At 44.7% G+C, this 18,652-nt stretch overlaps 1 protein-coding gene across 5 annotated transcripts in view; it reads right to left on the bottom strand.

The window, feature by feature from the left end:
- PDE4C (phosphodiesterase 4C) overlaps nucleotides 1-18,652 on the bottom strand; it is a 1,009,779-nt gene that overhangs the window by 787,246 nt on the left and 203,881 nt on the right. The window contains exon 1 of one of the 5 annotated variants that reach the window (XM_078670890.1): nucleotides 11,203-11,321. The exons of the other annotated variants lie outside the window; for them this stretch is intronic. The gene's annotated coding sequence lies outside the window, so the exon portion shown is untranslated. Of the gene's footprint in view, nucleotides 1-11,202; nucleotides 11,322-18,652 lie in introns of those variants that run through there. 5 annotated transcript variants of the gene reach the window in all.

Below are 18,652 nucleotides of genomic sequence, written 5' to 3'. Positions count from 1 at the left end.
GCTTGGAATTCTTTGCCCTTTTCTCTGCGTAACATCCAGGATCTGGAGCAGTTCAAGAAACAGCTCAAAACTTTTCTGTTCTAATCGCTTCCTCTACCAGCAACTTAAAGGCTCGCGCCGGGACACTCCCAGAAGTAGCTGTGCGCGGTACAAATTTCAATAACATAACATAACATAACATAACATAACAGGGTGGACAGTGTAATATCATTTTTGTCTGTCTGCCACCACCAGAAAGAAACCTAGTTGTGAGGGAGACAAAAACTTAGTCACAGTGGAGCTGTGCTCATGAAGAGCTGGGCTCGTCATAATGGCCGCATTCTGCCCATGCGCGATTAATTCCCCACCTGTGCGGAAGAAGTAATCAATGGGCGGGGGGTTGTGACGAGCCCAGCTGGGTTCGTCACGAGCACCGCGGTGCCGCAGCCCCCCCCCCCGCACTGTGGGGGAATTACCCCCGCAGCGAAGGGGTTAAAACAAATTCCCACTTTAGGAGCTTGTTTTCACAAAGCCAAATATATTTATGAAGTTTGGTGTGTGAACGGCTATCAAAACCGCCAGTGCTATTCACCAAACCTTCTGTATCATGACAGGAGCTGCCATTACTGTGATTCTTAATAAGGTTCAGAGGTCACAGCCGGACCAATGGTGAGCTTTACATCTTGCAGACTGTAGTCCTCTGCTCCCCTGCCAGACTGCGCTCCAACCACCAAACTCTAGATCAGGCCTAAAGTCTGGAACTGAGTGTCAGACCTGTGCTTGGCCGTTAGCCCCTTGGCCGACGCAAGCACTACCTCCCTGGTGCGGGACACGTCGGTTGGACGTTGCAGCCGCGCCCGCTCATTCATTCTCCCGCACAGCAGGAGAATTTGCGCCGTGGTTAAGGGGTTAATAATAACAAGAATGATAATGACAACAATAATGAAAACGAAAAATCCAATAATAATAAAGCTGTCATTAAAACGACTATAACTACAACTAATAATAATGACAATAAAAAATAATAATGATAATATTACCAATAACAGCAATAATCTTGTTAATAATAAAGAAAAATTCTATTAATAATAAAGTTGTCATTATAACTAGTACTTCTAATAATGATAATCAAAATACTAATTATGATAATAATGATACAAATAATAATATTAATAGTATTAATTATAGTAATAATAATACTATCATTAATAATTATTAAACATATGTACCCCAAACTACCTTTGCGAATAGGGCCCATACTATTATTCTGAAAGTTCGTACACCGTTTAAAGTGGTGGAGTCGAGGAATGTTCACATATAAGAATCACTGCGTGTTCGTGTTGATCCTTATTAAAGAAATTGATGACTGGAAGGCCCTTCTAAAGTACCTCTGCTCTAGTGCGTTAACGTTGAAAATGGCAAAATTAGGAGTCTAATAATGTAAATACTTTGCTACCTCTGGCGGGCATAAACAACCCAATTTAGGACATAATGTACTTTACAAAGTAAAGTTAAAGTACGGAACTCAAGATACGTGTATTCCAGACGCAAGACGTCCTTTGAGGTGTGTTTCAATTCATTTTCAACATAATTCTTTTTTTATTTTATTTTTTATTGAGCAGAACAGATGGCATTTAAAACATTTATACAATGGTCAATGATCAGGAAATAGTTGTAAAATATCTGACAAAATCTAGCAAAATTCTATAATTCAAAACATTTAGCAATTTTGCAATACTCATTAATCTAAGTTTTGATACAAAGCAGGAAATAAATAACAAGAAAGTGCCAAGTGCGATCATTTCACAGTCATAGTTTCAATAAAGTGCAGGTAGTGCAAAGTGCTTTAATCTGGCCAGAACAGACACCCTTATGTTATAATTGTAACATTCACCTTTGCCCACCCGACAAAGATGTATTTTCTTATTTTATCAACCTTCTACTTGAGCCTCAGAGAAGTGCTAGCATGCCTGTCCTACACTTCGTACATTAAAAAAAGTGTCAAATACTAAAGTACCATGTGGCAAAGATGTATTTTCTTAATTTGAAAACCTTCTACTTGGGCAAGGACTCTGACGCAAAAAAGTGCTAACGTGCCTGTCCAGCACTCTTATATTACTAAAGTGTCAAGTGCTAAAGTGCTAAATGGGAGTCGTGGATTGATCACTGTAAAACAAATTCCAATTTTTAGTGAACTTTCTCATTGCCCCGACTCTTTTGGCGTAAGCCTCTTCAAACTTTTTTGTCCGTCTCATTTTATTCACCCATTTTAAGTAAGATGGTATCTCCTCTGATTTCCAATTTTGAAGGATTAGGGAGCGGGCAACTAAAGTGCAGATCGCTATATAGATTTCTTCAGCATTCGACAAATCAGTTCTTTTAATAGAAATGCCAAAAAGAGCAGCTTCGGGGTCAAATAACTCATTCATTCTTTGGTGAATGTCCCCAGTACATCTGTGATGTTCCACTTTTTGGTAAGAGCAGAGAGAGGTCCTTGGTGGAATGATTGACTCTTCAAGAGGAACAACTTTTCCTTAAAGGGGATCAACCTCTTAAAACTTCCTAAATTGAATCCTGTTATTCTTTGATGAATACAATTACCAATGGGATTTGCAGAGTAAGGAAGCACTATTCAATTGAAAGGGTTCACATTTTAGCAATAGAAAGAATTAATAATTTAAGGTGCTTTCCTTCTTGCTTAGCAGGGTTATTTCATTAAACTGTCCTTAAATTAGGACTATCATGGACCTATTGGAACAGGGGTGAGCAGCGTTGGTTCAGGTGCCAACGGTTCATGCCACATTTTTAGGATAACCATATAAAAGATCCACATACAATAAATTTACAACCAATGAATCAAAATGGAACTAATTTAGATAGTCAATGGCTGTCCTAAAATTTGACATGCATCAGTCACTACTTTGTCAAACCCTGTTTTAGAAGCACATAAAACAGTATTTGAGACAGTACAATACATTTCAGTCTGCAGACTGGATAGAAGATGATGTTTTGTGTCCAATTTGACTGCTGTAGAGTAAATCACCCTGTAAAATCTAAGTTCAAGTCCTTGTGTCGCAATTTGCTAAATTGTGGGAGTCTCGCCAAATTATAGATTTTTCCCCCCTCTGTCTCTTTCCTGCCCCTGCAAACATTGTGACTACTTCAAAATAGGCTTCCTTCCTCTAACAAGATCTAGGATAAAAAGGAACTGGAAAATAAAAACATTATTTAAATCTAAAAAGGGCATGCCTAGTAAATGTGGGTATACGTCTATTCGTCTTAATAAACCTGCAGACCGCCGAGCTGTTAAACTGTCAGAGTAATGGCCATCTAGGGCAAAAACCCATCAACAACAAAAATAACAGCAAAACTTGCAGATAATTAACTTGAAAGGAGTGAGGCTCTTATAGAGGCAGCAGAGCAGAAAGCACAGACATTAGCAAAACAAATTAGCCCCATGGGCACCAACCGAGGATTGCTTGGAAATCCGTATTGATCGCAGGATTTGTTCCTGCTTCGCGAACGGTCATGGGCGGCAAGGTGCAGCAGCAGGCGAGCAGCACAGTAATATGGCTGACCGCTCTACAGTGGAAGGAGCGCACCGCAGGGATCTCTCTTACACCATAGTGAGTTTCAAGGCCTTCGGAGATCCGAGGTCGGAGATATAAGGAGAGGCAAATTTAAGACACCAGACGACAATATTATTCTAGAAGAGGGAACTCTGGTTATCATCGCAGTCGTGGTTACAGAACAAAGTTACCAAACTCTCCTTCTACGAAAGGATCCTTTTCTTAATGAGGGTGCATTGGTTTTACTTCCCCTTTTTCTTATTCTAATTCTTGTACATGATATTTTGCTTTAAAACTCAACAGAAAACCTTTTAAATTGGATAGCTGGTTGGTATTTTTGAGTCCTCAATGTGTATATCTTGTGGCATCTACAATCTCTCCCATACCCCGCCCACCTACCGCGCTACTGCTCCATACTGGTGCAGATGCTACCAGTCAGTATTACGTCTGGGAGGTGATGTGATGTGATATGATGTAATGTAATTCAGCCTTCATTTTCCAGAGGAGATGAACACACCCTAGATATAGGAATTATGGATATCCAGCTTATGATGGTGTTAACATTTGCTGTTCCTATTAGACCTGGTCTTTTGAAATGTAAAGTAAACACTGATTGGCCATTAATAGGAATAGAAATTAGGCTGAATGGTGCCCTCTACAAGGTGCCTGCCACCAACTTTGGGTTCCATGTATGTGTGTTCCCCCTCACAGAAAGGAAAAGGAAGGGGTTAAAAAACATGTTATGTTGACATATTGGGAGTCCGCTCTTATTTGGAGGTATGTTTGTCTCAGTCCACCTAAATAGATATATGAAAGACCAGCCCTTCCATCCTGTTCCACAAGGTCAAAACATTATTAAACTTACGAAGAACCCCTTTACCCCCAGGGCAATGAGACGAAAGGGCACGCCTTGCCAGTGGGAGAAACCATATACCTCCCCTACTGGTCCGCTCGGTGGTCCGTAATAGCTGAGCAAGCAGGAAACCAACACGCGTGTTTCCCCCCGCCACCAGGATGCAGCAATATTTTCTTTAATTACTTTCATGCCAGGTATTACTGCTGATGCCGGCAGTATTTCTTCCTTAACGATATCCCTTGTGTTCAGTTACGACAACTTTTTTTAATTCGGCAAGCGCAAAGTTTCCATATAATTAATAGTCATTATATTCCCCTCTGGTATAACAGCTCGATTGGATGATCACCAGCTTCAGACATCTCTTTATCCTGCAAGTCACACAATTGAAGTCTGAAAATGTCCAACTAGGCTCTTCATTTTTCACCCTTCTGAAATCAATAAAATCACTGTGATTCACTTGGATCATTATAATAATGATTTTTGAAGCACAAAAGAGGATTGTTTTTGTAGATTTTGGTACATAAATGAAAAAAAAATCAATTATTCTTTAACACTGATTGTAACTGTTCTTTGATGATTAAAAGCTAAAGTCAGAGTGCATTGATTATTTTATTAAAGAATTATCTCCTGCTATGGTTATGTCTTGTGGGCCATATTGGGATCCGCAAAAAAATGGACAGGTGTTATTCAATCACTAAAGGTCATTGTCTAGAGCACATATCCATGAAATTAAAAGACCCAAAAACTGTAAATGTTGACATAAACATATAGACCATGAAGATAATTAATTTTTAACACTGTGACATGACCTAAAAAAACACTATGCGTCTTATAGAGAAATGCACTCTGGGATTTTCTGATACACGAGAGTAGTCTGTCAAGTGCGCGTAGTAGCTCAAAGGGATGCTCGTTTAATGTCTTTGTCCGAACCCAGCGGCCGTTCCCAATGGTCATTAGCAGCTGCCATGAAATGTCATCGAATGCCGCTATTACTCTGGAAGAGACTATAGAGTACTGGATTTATAGAGTGCGGCACTCGAGAACTTTTGAGGTAATGCCGCTCCGACCGACTCCCAGCGGTACCTCATTAAAATCAATGCTGTCAGTTAGTTGAGTCTGAGCTCTGCCGGTTATCACATCTACCATGGGCCTGGTGGCAGCTAACGGAGAGTGGCATGTCACCAGAGGCGCGACGCCACTGACACCACCCTTTAGAATGGTACGAAAGATCTGGGAAGCCTTGATGCGCCGTCCCTATCGGGTTTGCTTTCAAATGTCACCCTTATAGGAAGAAAGACCCGCCGTCGTATGGAAGAGGGACCGCGAATAAAACCGATCAATCCGTGGTATAAGGTCAAGAAAGCACTCCGCTTCGCCAACAAAAGACTAGCTTCGATGTACCATGCCAAGGTGGAAATGAGAAGACAAAAGCCTCTTTAGCTGAAGCTAAGGTTTCGGCCACTTCCCACTAAGAGGGTTAATGATGGCCTTCAAAAGAACACTTGAGCTAAAAGACAAAGATGTCTGCTCCCTCTTTGTTTTCTTTTCTTATGGGCAGGTTTGTCCAAGACACCAATAAATCAGAGTGTGATTTTTGAAGTAGTGTGAAAAGTCTTTTTATTTTTCACCCTTGAAGTTTTGCAATTTTTCCACTTTTAAATGTGCCTTTATCCTTACCAAGTATCACTTTGTGAGATCATTGTCACCACGTGTTGAGAATTTTTCACACTATAGGAGCCCAGCTGATTTTCAAACATTGTATCAAAATTTCCCCCTGCAAGTTTCCTTAAGCAAGGTTTTTCTATGCCCAATAACTAAAGTGTGCCAATTTTTCCAGGACGTTTATCTGTTGAAACATAAATTGTGGAAAAGTCATGCAAACATGACGAAAAGTGTAAAACTTTGCAACTGTCATATTTCAAAGATTTCCAAAATAACTGTTAGAAGGCTGCGAGAAAAAGTTAAAACTGTAATTTCACGCACACATAGTGACAATATTAATTATCTGAAAAGATCTGCACAGAAGGCTAAATTGAAAGTGTGAAACCGGAGTCAGTATAAACAAGCTACATTGTTTCAAAGAAGGTAAAATAAAGCTTTGATAGAGGAAGGGATTGAAAGTAGAAATTGTTTTAAATTTGCCAATCCTTTTTTATTTGAAGACACCCTGAATCATCCTTCCTGATTATGTGATTAGCAGCACGTGGCCTCCCAGAAAGCAGTCACGTTTAATCACGTGACCCCTCCTCTGTGACAATAGTTCAAAGGATTTCAGTGCTTCCTGTCTTTGCTGTGCACTCTCTGTTAGCTCATAATAAACCTTATGACGGTATCACGGCTGGGTGCACTAAAGTGCCCATTATAGTCCTTAGACAAACACTGGCAAAGTCAATAGGTTTGATGTTTGCACGCGGGCGTTGCCTAAAGCAATAAGCATGCCTCCAGCAGTGCGAAACAAATAAAAAAGAAGCTTTGTGTACAGTGCACGGATGAAACTAAAAATGTAATATGTGATGACAGAGTGTACTCTCAGATATTAAATAGTCCCCCACGAAAGTGGAAGGAGAGATTCAAACAGCCAATAGAAAGAAGGTAGCATAACAATGGCAAAACATGAGTATTTGTTAAGCACACATTCACCCAAGGGTCGCTTGGCACTGAATAACAGATGCTTATTGTTACCCAAATCAATTGTACTCATTTTATCGACCTCAGAAGGATAAAAGGCTGAGTGGAGCCCACCGGATTTGAACCTTCGACCATTGGGTCAAACACAAACCCCTCAGTGGGCGCATTAATCCTCAAAGCCACCAGACCCAGCTCAATACTAAAGACTAGTGGGCTAATCCAAGATGTGATAAGCAATGTCTCGAGCCAATGGCTGAACCAAAGCCCTGTGCAGTATGTATAGAACACAATGTGTTCACCGTGAATGGCATATGCACCGTTGCTTGTCAAACTGAAACATTTGTGGTAAATGGAGTCAACAGGAATTTAAAAATAGATTCGGAAGGTTCTTTTGCTTTATGAATCTGTAGAGCATGGGTGTCTTAGGAAGCTTTAAGAAGATAAAGGCGCACAAAGATTTTATGATATTCAATTCTTCGCTTGAAATCAGAAATCTTCCCCCTTCAGAAAGTTGGTCAAAGTTGCCCAACTTTTCCAGAGGTGAAGTGCGTCCTCCACACCCACTACAAGAAACAATTTTGTGCCTTCAGAACTTCTGACCAGGAAGGGCAGGAAATCTGGCTTTAGAGAATAAATTGGCCTTTCACACAGGCAGGGGACAGCACTGGCTCAGAGTAAGAGAGTTTTACCTGCTACCACTTGTTGCTAGGCTTAGCCCTGAGAAGCAGCGAGCAAACATTCACTACTCGGCAGCCACTGAACAGCTAGCCGCCCCCCCCCCCCCCCGGCAACTCCCTGAGGCCACGCCCCTCTAGAGTGCTGAACATCTAGTGATAGGCATTCCCCAACTAGCAGTTCATATGGCTGGGGTTGTCACATACAGAGGCTCTATGGTTCTGACCCCACTTCACACCTCTTTCTTCTATCAGTCTACTCTTCGTGTCTCTTTACATCAAGAACACCGAGACGCTAGCTAGATCACCCCACACTTCCTATACATGCCGTTTATTCACCACACAACACTTTCTGTTTCCTTATATAATGAACACCGAGGCTGCCTGGTCTTGATTCCACCTCATGCCTCTTTCTTCCACCACCTACACTTCCTGTCTCTTTATCTCATGAATACAGAGGCTGTCTGGTCTTGATTCCGTCTCATGCCTCTTTCTTCCACCCCCAACATTTTCTGTCACTTTATCCCATGAATACCGAGGCTGCCTGGTCTTGATTCCACCTCATGCCTCTTTCTTCCACCCCCTACATTTTCTGTCTCTTTATCCCATGAATACCGAGGCTGCCTGGTCTTGATTCCACCTCATGCCTCTTTCTTCCACCACCTACACTTCCTGTCTCTTTATCTCATGAATACCGAGGATGCCTGGTCTTGATTCCACCTCATGCCTCTTTCTTCTACCACCCTACACTTCCTGTCTCTTTATCCCATGAATACCGAGGCTGCCTGGTCTTGATTCCACCTCATGCCTCTTTCTTCCACCGCCTACACTTCCTGTCTCTTTATCTCATGAATACCGAGGCTGCCTGGTCTTGATTCCACCTCATGCCTCTTTCTTCCACCACCTACACTTCCTGTCTCTTTATCTCATGAATACCGAGGATGCCTGGTCTTGATTCCACCTCATGCCTCTTTCTTCCAACCCCTACACTTCCTGTCTCTTTATCTAAGGAACACCGAGGCTGCCTGGTCTTTATTCCACCTCATGCCTCTTTCTTCTACCACCCTACACTTCCTGTCTCTTTATCCCATGAATACCGAGGCTGCCTGGTCTTGATTCCACCTCATGCCTCTTTCTTCCACCCCCTACACTTCCTGTCTCTTTATCTCATGAATACCGAGGCTGCCTGGTCTTGATTCCACCTCATGCCTCTTTCTTCTACCACCCTACACTTCCTGTCTCTTTATCCCATGAATACTGAGGCTGCCTGGTCTTGATTCCACCTCATGCCTCTTTCTTCCACCCCCTACACTTCCTGTCTCTTTATCTCATGAATACCGAGGCTGCCTGGTCTTGATTCCACCTCATGCCTCTTTCTTCTACCCCCTACACTTCCTGTCTCTTTATCTCATGAATACCGAGGCTGCCTGGTCTTGATTCCACCTCATGCCTCTTTCTTCCACCCCCTACACTTCCTGTTTCTTTATCTCATGAATACCGAGGCTGCCTGGTCTTGATTCCACCTCACGCCTCTTTCTTCCACCCCCTACACTTCCTGTCTCTTTATCTCATGAATACCGAGGCTGCCTGGTCTTGATTCCACCTCACGCCTCTTTCTTCCACCCCCTACACTTCCTGTCTCTTTATCTCATGAATACCGAGGCTGCCTGGTCTTGATTCCACCTCACGCCTCTTTCTTCCACCCCCTACACTTCCTGTCTCTTTATCTCATGAATACCGAGGCTGCCTGGTCTTGAATCCACCTCACGCCTCTTTCTTCCCCTACACTTCCTGACTCTTTATCTCATTCTTGCAGGTTCTCTCACCTCTGCATTCTCCTTTTGTTAAAGTTGACTGAACGGTGCACTACCACAAATTTCAATAAAATCCGCCTGGAGTCAAGTCTCTTCTGCATCAGAACCACTGTATTCAACTACTGACCAAAAACAACAGTGTTGAAACAGGGGCCTGGGGTTGCACCATACATTCAAACCATATTAGTTACGGGGGAGACTTCTTCTCCCACCAAGTGCCCCTCTACGAATGTCTTGGAACCATCTCAGACCAGGTTCATTAGGTAGGCCTAGAAGACACATCTACTCAAACAAGCTTCCCACCATTGCATAATTTGAGCCGGTGCTTGCAGGTGGAGCCCACCGGCCCTCATTTTTGGGGATCAGCACTTATTTTTCCTCAACAGACTCTGATCCTGAGCAAGATAGAGAAAAACACAAAAGGTGCGAAGGAAGAGAAGGACAGGAAAACTGTGACAAACGGAGAAAGTGGGAATGTAAAAGAGCCTGCGAGCGTGAAGTAAAGATTTTAGGGAGTGTCTGGTGGTGGATGAAAGAGGTATGAGGCGGAATCAAGACTACACGGCCTTGGTGTTAGGCACATTGACCTTCGATAGTGCCAGTTTTGAGCTTCGGAGCAAAACCTTGGGCCCCGGCACTTACTCATTTACAAGAATTGTTCTCCACTATCATTGTGTCCAGAACAGTGCTTCAAATGGAATTCGAGAAATGCAGGTTTTCACTATCAAGTAACTCTGGGCGAAGCTCACGTAGTAGCGCTGCTCGTAGCTACGCGAAGTGGACTTCGCACTACGCGAACTGCATAGTGTGCAATCGGTCGTTTTCTGCCGCTCGAGTAGATTTCTACTCGAGCAGCAACTTTCTCAACGCGGACTGGTAGTTTCTTATCGCGAGTGGTCCTGAGCATACGCGACCACTCGCAATGAGAAACCTGACCACCCCGCGTTGAGAATCTCGCCGGCAGGTTTATTTTCCACGCTCGTGATCAGCAACTTGATGTTGCTGATCGAAAACGAGGAAAAAGTCTCGCCGGGATGTCATTTTGCTCGCTCGCGGTCGCCAACTTGACGAAGAGGACCACGAGCAAGCAAAAAATTACCGCTATCCCACGCTACGCGTGTTTGCACTGTGCTACGTGCAATTCGCGAAGTAGCGCAAACTACGCGAGCGTTGCATATTACTTCGCCCAGGGTTACTATCAAGTAGAACCTATATGCTACCGATAAGTAGCGGTACTCTCCCATTAAAAGTACTGAATCCTGCTGAGAAGTGCAAGCTCTCTCCCTTTCAAATTAAAGTGCCTGTGGGCACTTGCGCATTTAAAGCACTGCCCTCGACAGGCCTTTCTCTCTTCTGTCTTCACCCCCTTGCCTCCCATTCACCCCACAACCCAAGCTCAGCCACCACCAAGTGCTTTGAAGCGCCTCTCTCTCTTTGTAGGCGCTTCCATTTCACATGGCCCCTCTGGTCTCCGAGGCATCATTTCTCCGTCTGAATCCAGCGCGTGTTAAGCAGGCCGGGCTCTGCTCTCGGGCAGGGAGGCGGGCCTCTGCTGGGCAGTAATGCCTCCACCTGCTGGGCAGGAAATCAGAGCTGGAAGCCCGGGAGCCCGGCTGCACTTACCCAGGATGGCTGCAATTAGCATGACGCAGGCGCCTCGTTAGGAAATGAACAGCCATTACCTGGAACTGCCGCCTGCCCCCCTGCAAGCAATCTGGAAATGTCACTCTGCATCTCGAGCACACGCAGCACCACCCCGCACGAGCGCCCTGTGATTTCTTCCCCCTGCTGACGGCCACGTCCTGCCCGCCCCTTCCTGTTAAAGCACTGATTTTGTTTTTTTTCACGCAGTGCATGCTTAACCACGCTATCTTAACTTTTACTCTCTTTTTAACTTGACCCTCATATGTCTGTTCTTTATTTTATTTTGTGACAAATAAACATCTCCCTGGTCCTCTGTGTATCACACAATTCCTCCCTCTTTTGCCAGAATTGCTGGAGGGACTGTTATTAAAAAGGACACTTTAATAGAGAAAATGGAAATGGAAATCTCAAAGCCATAGCATCATCAACAACACCTAAAAAACTCATGTGGGTTAATGCACTTACTGCCAGGTTCTTGAAGTTTGTCACCTCGTGGGAGGAGTAGCGGGCGGCCCTGGAGGGGCGGGGCTTTGCACAAGCAATGTTTCAAATCCTTTTTACCCTCCCCCAACTCCCTAAAAAACTTGGAAGCATCTCGGTCTGTGGCTGAGGTCCTGGGACATTGTCACACCCCATAATGGACATCGGCTGAGCAGAAGCTACAGACACGAGCAGGAAACACATGCTATGCAGAGGTCTCCGGGCGATGTCACGTGACCATGTGACGGAAGCCGATATCATGTGACACACGGTGGTACCGTGCGAGTTGGAAGGTCTCAATTCCCCTGGTCGACACACAGGGCCGGTCCTAGAACTTCTGGGGCCCCGGGCGAAAGGGAAGATGTGAGGCCCCTCTAATTTGCATGTAAAATCCAGTCATGGCTAGCATGACTCGCGGGTGGGAGGTCTCGCAGGGGTTATTTAAAAAATTTAATAAACTTACCTTCCCAGGTCTCGTGTCATCTCTGCTCCTGACCTGCTCTCTTTTTTTCCTGCCTCTGGCAGGAACAGGAAGCAGGCAGCCTCCCTCCCCAATGGCAGCATTGTGATTGGTTGGGACGCCGACCAGCCAAGCGCCTATGGGGAGGCCGTTTTCTCCATGTAGGGTGCATTGGTGCCTACATGGAGAAAGGCCAGAGTGTGCATGACTGGTTAGGTTGGTCCCGGAGGGCCGACCAAACAGTCAGGGCCCTTAGCAGGGGGCAAGGCACTCCTCCCCTGCCCTAAAGCAGACCCGCCGGCCCCCAACCAAACACTTCTGCTTTCTCGCAGTGTGAGTAGCAGAAACATAAAATGGTAGTTTTTGCATTTTATATTTCTGCTTCTCGCTCTGCGAGAAAGCAGTGGGGTGACGCTCCTCCGCCCTAGTGGAGTCACTGAAGTATGCCCGAGCAGATGACATTTGCGGCGGAAGTCGCTGCGGCCACGAGGCGCCCCATGCTGAATTGCCGCTCCTCTCCTTTCACAAAGTGAGCAAGTGCCTGCTGTTAAAGTAATTCAAGAATAGGTGTGTAGTAATGCCCTAAAATAGCGAAGCGACGCCCTTCAGATGTACACTAAGCAGACCAGAGTCACTGTCTGCATGCGCCACAGTCGGACTCCGTACTGACTCCTCATCTACGGCCGTGGCCCAAGACCGTAAGTACCAGGCACTGTGAGCCTGTGTGTGTTTGTAATAGACAGTGATGGTGGCAGTGCAGCGCACAATCACATCAGGTAGCTGCAGTCGTTCCTGCCGGTGTTACTTTAAAGTTGTTACTCTGTAGAGTGACATAGGAGGATTGATCCGATCGAATGTATATATAAATGACACCTGTTTATGTTGTTGGGCCCTCTCTCACATAGGTGCGTCCCCGTTCCCAGTTGGCCCAGGTCACTCACGTGATGTCAGAGGCCCCGAGTTTGCCAGCCGGGAGGGGGTCCTACCACATAGGCTGGCAATCTGTATTTTGTTTTTCTGGTGGCCCGCCTGCCTGGCAACAGTAGGCACCGGAGGAGTGTGTTGTTTGTCAGGGCTGTGTCCCACGTGGCAGAGAGGCCCTTGATAGACTGATGCTCTAAACAACAGCATCATTAATTTCAAGGGTGGAGCCAGGGGACCCAGTACGAGTCGCCAAAGGCTGGAAGACAGAATTCTGCTGGCCTGCCCATCAACACAGATGTCCAGGCATGTCCATGGTGTTTTCGTGCCTGAGTTTGGTCTTTACACACCCTGTTTGGGCTGGGTCCCATGTTATTTTATATGTTTTCCTCGTCATCGTTGCTTGATTTTGCGTACTAGAAAGGGTCACTCATGGTCGTTGAAAGGTCACTCATAATGACACTGAATTATGAAAATTTCACACATAGCAATTTGAAACCTTGGCAGCTAAGATGGAGGCTAAGGTGTCAATTGCCCATACCCAAAAACCTGCTCCCTCAGTGACGGCCCGGCATACTCCCACCTGCCCCCACCCACCATTGCCTGGCAGGGGAGCGGACAAGACACTTCTTTGCAGCCCCAATGGGGGACTGAGGGAGAATGACACAACACTTAGAGCAACACCTGGCCACAATAAAGGCAGATTGCCACACTTAACACCTTCGCCCCGCACACAAAAGCCAGAAGTGTGATGGCCTGGGAGGTAGGAATGAAGTTGAGGCCCTTTAACAACCGGCCCACATGTCACACCTTTCAGCACCGGCCTATCGGCCAATGCTCGACTGCTTGCCTTCGGAATCCGACCCTGTCCCCAATTACAGGTCAAAGCTGCAAATGCAGATGGGCCTCGCACTACATGTGGGCTGCACAGCCCTGGGGAAAAGGGGCCCCCTCCCTGGGGTTAACAGCCATTAACCAGTGCTGCGAGGCACAGGGGAGGGGGGCCTCTTCTCCTATTCTTACACATGCTTGCGAAGCCCAGAGGAGAGGCAGCCCTTCCCTGGGCCACGCAGTGCTCACCACAGGCGCTAGGCTGGTAGGGAAACACTTTTGCGAGGCCCCCTGTTGATGGGCTGAGCTCGGGGCCCTGGGCAGCCGCCCATGCTGCCCATGCCTAGCGCCGGCCCTGTCGACACAAATACAAGGTCGATCTTAGGCATATTTGCTTGTAGGCCGGCCAAATACAGTCGATATTTCCCTCCCTTCACAGGTGACGCTTCTTTCTTCCTGACGCTGGTGGACCTGTGTCCACCGCTCAAATTAATTTCATATTTCCCAAGACTAAATCCCCACTAATACTGTTAGGGTTTCGGAATAGCGTGCTACTCGCTGAAAAGTGCTTGAACACCTCATCAGGGTAGCAAGCACCACATAAATGCAAACCTTTCCCTCTTCTCTCCCTCCGCTATCCTTCTCAATCCAAATAACTGACTAATATCCACCGCTCAAATGAATTTCATATTTCACTATACTAATTCACCACTAATCATGTTGGATTCCAGAGTAGCATGCTCCTTGTCAAAAAAGTGCTTTGACGCCTCATCAGGGGTAGTAAGCACTATATAAAAATTCCAATACAATACAAAGCATCTGGTTGCAAAAATTTTGATGATTTTAACCATATATTGAATATTCTGACAGGCATGCATCCACTGAATCGAACTGATCTATTCAACAAGATGTTAAACATAACCTCAAATGTATTAATGTTTGGAGAGTGATGTGTGGTACGGGAGGCCAACCAGCGTATACACAGAGGATGCACTTTAGTCAAAGTCGGATGTTGAGCAGACGCCATTGTTGTTGAGACCCGCTCGGCATTCTTTTTATTTTCCATTAACAAACTCCCAAACTATGAGTTTGTGTGTGAAAAACAAAACATAATGTCCTTGACATTATTTGTAATTAATTATTTCATTTATTTTTCCTGCACTATTCCGCCATGCTGTGCAAGGCAGAAGAGGACGGGAATATAAACAGAGATTGCCCCGCCCTTACTTCAGCCTTTGTAGATGGGCTGTTGGGTTACCAATTTTGACATCAGAGGCTCCGCCCACAGAAACATTGCAATCTCTCATCCTCTAAATGAGATGTGGAACTATTCGGCTAGCGGGCCGTAGCTCCGTTAATTTACAGAATAGCTGAATCTCGACCCGCCTCTAAACCAGGGTCTATGTTTTTTCCAAGTGGCACTTTGTCCATTACCTAACTCAATGGGTCCTATTCACAAAGGTAAATTTAAACCTATAAATCTACTCCTGCCCCTTTTTGTAAATCAACTCTTTTGTGCTATTCACCATTTCCGAGCGTAGATTTACAACTAAGTGCAAACTTACACGTCTGCATTCCCTCACTTAAGAGGTTGGAGACAATTAAGACTGAATTTACAATGTGCAAACTACTAGTAACTTTTTACATGTAGGCGGAGCTCGCTGCCACAGTGGTAGAGCAATCCCTTTGGGAAAGTGCATGGAAATTATTAAAGTTTATTATTTTTTTTACATATTTAAAATATATTTAAAAATGTGAATGTAAAATAGTTTAAATATTTATCAATAACATAGAACTGATAAAAAAATGTTAATTTAAAGTATTTAAAATATATTTAAAAATGTAAATGTAAAATAGTTTATTTATCAATAACATAGAACTGATAACATTTTTTTTAATTTTGTTAAACTTTGCATAAATTACGATTACCACTCAATTCCTACTCTTAGTCTCTTTAGCAACTCAACAGTTGGCATGTTTGCTATGCAAGATACAATTCAACACTGTGGAAAGTCAGTCCAGTGGTCACAGTTTTTTTCTTCACTGCCAAAAGTTTTCTCCTTTGAGACATCCTTTTCCCTGCATCCAAATGGACTTTCGAGGTGTCAACGCCCATCTCATCATGGAAGCCGGTTTATGACACTCCTCCTTTGCATTAGGAAATCTTATAATAGTTTCAAGTTGGCAAAGGGTTGGGTAAAAGTTTGTGAAGGCGCAAAAAATGGATGCTGTGGATGGTAACAAATTCATAAAGCCTCTTTACCACCGCGCCCCATCCTTTATTTGGCATTTACATCTGTTTAATGCTACGCAGTTACGGTGTACCACTATGAAGGCGTAAATAGATTTATGCCGGCAAAGTATAATTTCGTGATTCCCTACCAGGCTTAAATCAAGTAATTTTTGGCTGTAATCCGAAGTTATAGCAGTAATGACTTCGTACATCGGGCCCAAGATGCATATTTAAGCATTCTTATTAAAACTCGTTAGCTAAGCAGCAGCAGCCCGTGCAGGTAAGAGCGGTAGGCCAGTGGGGCTGGTTTTTTAATTCGACAGACGACCACGAGGGAAAATTAAATCAATAATTAATCTTCCCTCATCGTTGTCTGTCGAAATCCCCCCCACCTCGGCCTCACCGCTTTACCTGCACGGGCCGCTGCTGTAGCTAATGGAGGGATGGTTATTACGAGGCATTGCTGGGAGAGTCCCAGTGCACAATGAAAGATGTAAAATAAGTTGGTGGATTGGGTCAAGGCTGAGGAGACAGGGATGATAGTGGTTCTGAGATGATAACCTTAAGGAAGAGGGCTGGAGACCACACGTCCAAACCTTAAGGAAAAGGGCTGGAGACTAGGTGTGGGCGGAATTTGCATAATCGCGTTACGTAAATCTCCGCGAAACGGTAAAAAATCTCCGCGAACACACGAAAATTCCGTGAGCATGCGCAATTGCTTGTTTGTGATGCTTTTTTACTGTTCGTAATGCTGTTTGCGTGCTCGGGGGAAATATCTCGCAAACACGCATTTGAGAACGCAAACAAGCAAAAAATTTCGCTGAGTCGCGCAACGCAGCATTTTGGGCAATTTCGCATTCTCTGTGAAATGCGAAATTACCCAAATTACGCGAGCGGAAGGGAATTTACCACCCAGGCCTACTGGAGACCACACGTCCAAACCTTGAGGAGGAGGGCTGGAGGCCACACGTCTAAGATTTATCACGTGAGCCTGGTACAGACAGGAGGGTGGCATCTCATATGTTCGCATTCATTTAGTTTCCATACCACTGGGTCGGATACTTTACTTCAGATGACTTCAGACTCACTGACGTGTTGAATGAGTTCGGATCACGCCTGCACACAATTCTCCCAGGTATATTGCGGTGAGCGCAGTGCCTAAGAACGCTCACTTTTGTGGAAAGTGTTTAGTATTTACCCTTGTTGGTGCAGCCAGTGCTGGGAAACTCTAAGACACGTGTTTCAGGATATATTTTGCTTCTGCGGGGAGTAACATTTGGGGGTGGTGGCTCTGCTACTCACAGTCGAAGGTTTCTGTACCACTCCGGGAGCACAGGTGTATCCCAATGAGCTCATTAGCCCAATGAATCAAAGGGACCAATCACCAAAGGGCAGGAGGGAGCACAATTGCCTGGCATACCGGCACACAGTGCGCCCAAATGCATTGTGGTAAACGCAGTTCATGGTAGCACTCACTTCTTGCTCCTTGGTGAGTTGTTGGGCTGACGAGCTCTTAGGGATGCACCAACACTCTCAGAGTGGTACAGAAACCTTGCAAAACTGAGCAGCATCGCCAGCGCCCCAAAATTGAAAGGGTAACTCTCTACTGACAAAGGGCATACAATCTGAGACACGTGTCTAGAGATACACAGCACTGGCTCAACTAACAATGGCGAAAACGAAAGACTTTCAAATGAGGTGAGTGTTATCACGCACTGCATTTACCACAATGCATCTGGGCGAATTGTATGCTGGTATTCCAGGCAGCGATCTCCGCCCGCCTCTTTTTTGATTGCTCCTTGCTGATACATGTATCATTTTTAATTGGAAAAAAAACCAAAGATAAAATTGATATTTAAGTTAGGTATGGTAATGAAATCTTAGCTTACATTAAGAAAAAAGCTCTAGAACGTTCTGCGCCTAGAAGTCTGCTGACTTGGGAGGGCCGCAGCCGGTGAAACTAGAAACTTTGCACTTACCCAGAAAAGTTTTACCAAACTTTGCAGATACAACGTTTTACAATTCGGCACACTTTGCTGGCAAAGTAAAACCGTTTGCACACCTCAAATTAAAATCAAGGTGTCCAGGGTGGTAGCTCAGCTGGTTAGACGCATGCTGCAGATATATGTTAGGTATGTGGGCTGCACGCTACAGGTATGGATGTATGTCATCACAACGCATGCTTTTACTACTCATGCCTTTACAACGCAGGTTTTACAACGCAAGTCGTTACAACGACTTGCGTTGGGGGGTGCTGGATAGTGGAATAGTTTAATTTACTATTCCAACTCCAGTCCCCGTGGATAGTAGGGAAGGTTTTGGATAGTAAATTAAACTATTCCCTACCCTACAGCGCCCTCCAGCGCAAGTCGTTGTAGTGACTTGCGTAGTAAATCCTGCGTTGTAATGGTAGTGCGTCGTAAAAGATGCGTTGTGATGGATGTTTCCCACAGGTATGAGGGGGAACTCAGAGTTTCATCTTCATTAGGTCCATCACATGAACATTGACTTTAAATGATCAATAACATGTATACATAAAATAACTGTAAGACAGATAGGTGAT

This window comes from Lissotriton helveticus, chromosome 12, assembly GCF_964261635.1.
Source record: "Lissotriton helveticus chromosome 12, aLisHel1.1, whole genome shotgun sequence".
NCBI lineage: Eukaryota > Metazoa > Chordata > Amphibia > Caudata > Salamandridae > Lissotriton > Lissotriton helveticus.
This window is presented reverse-complemented; position numbering and strand designations above follow the sequence as displayed.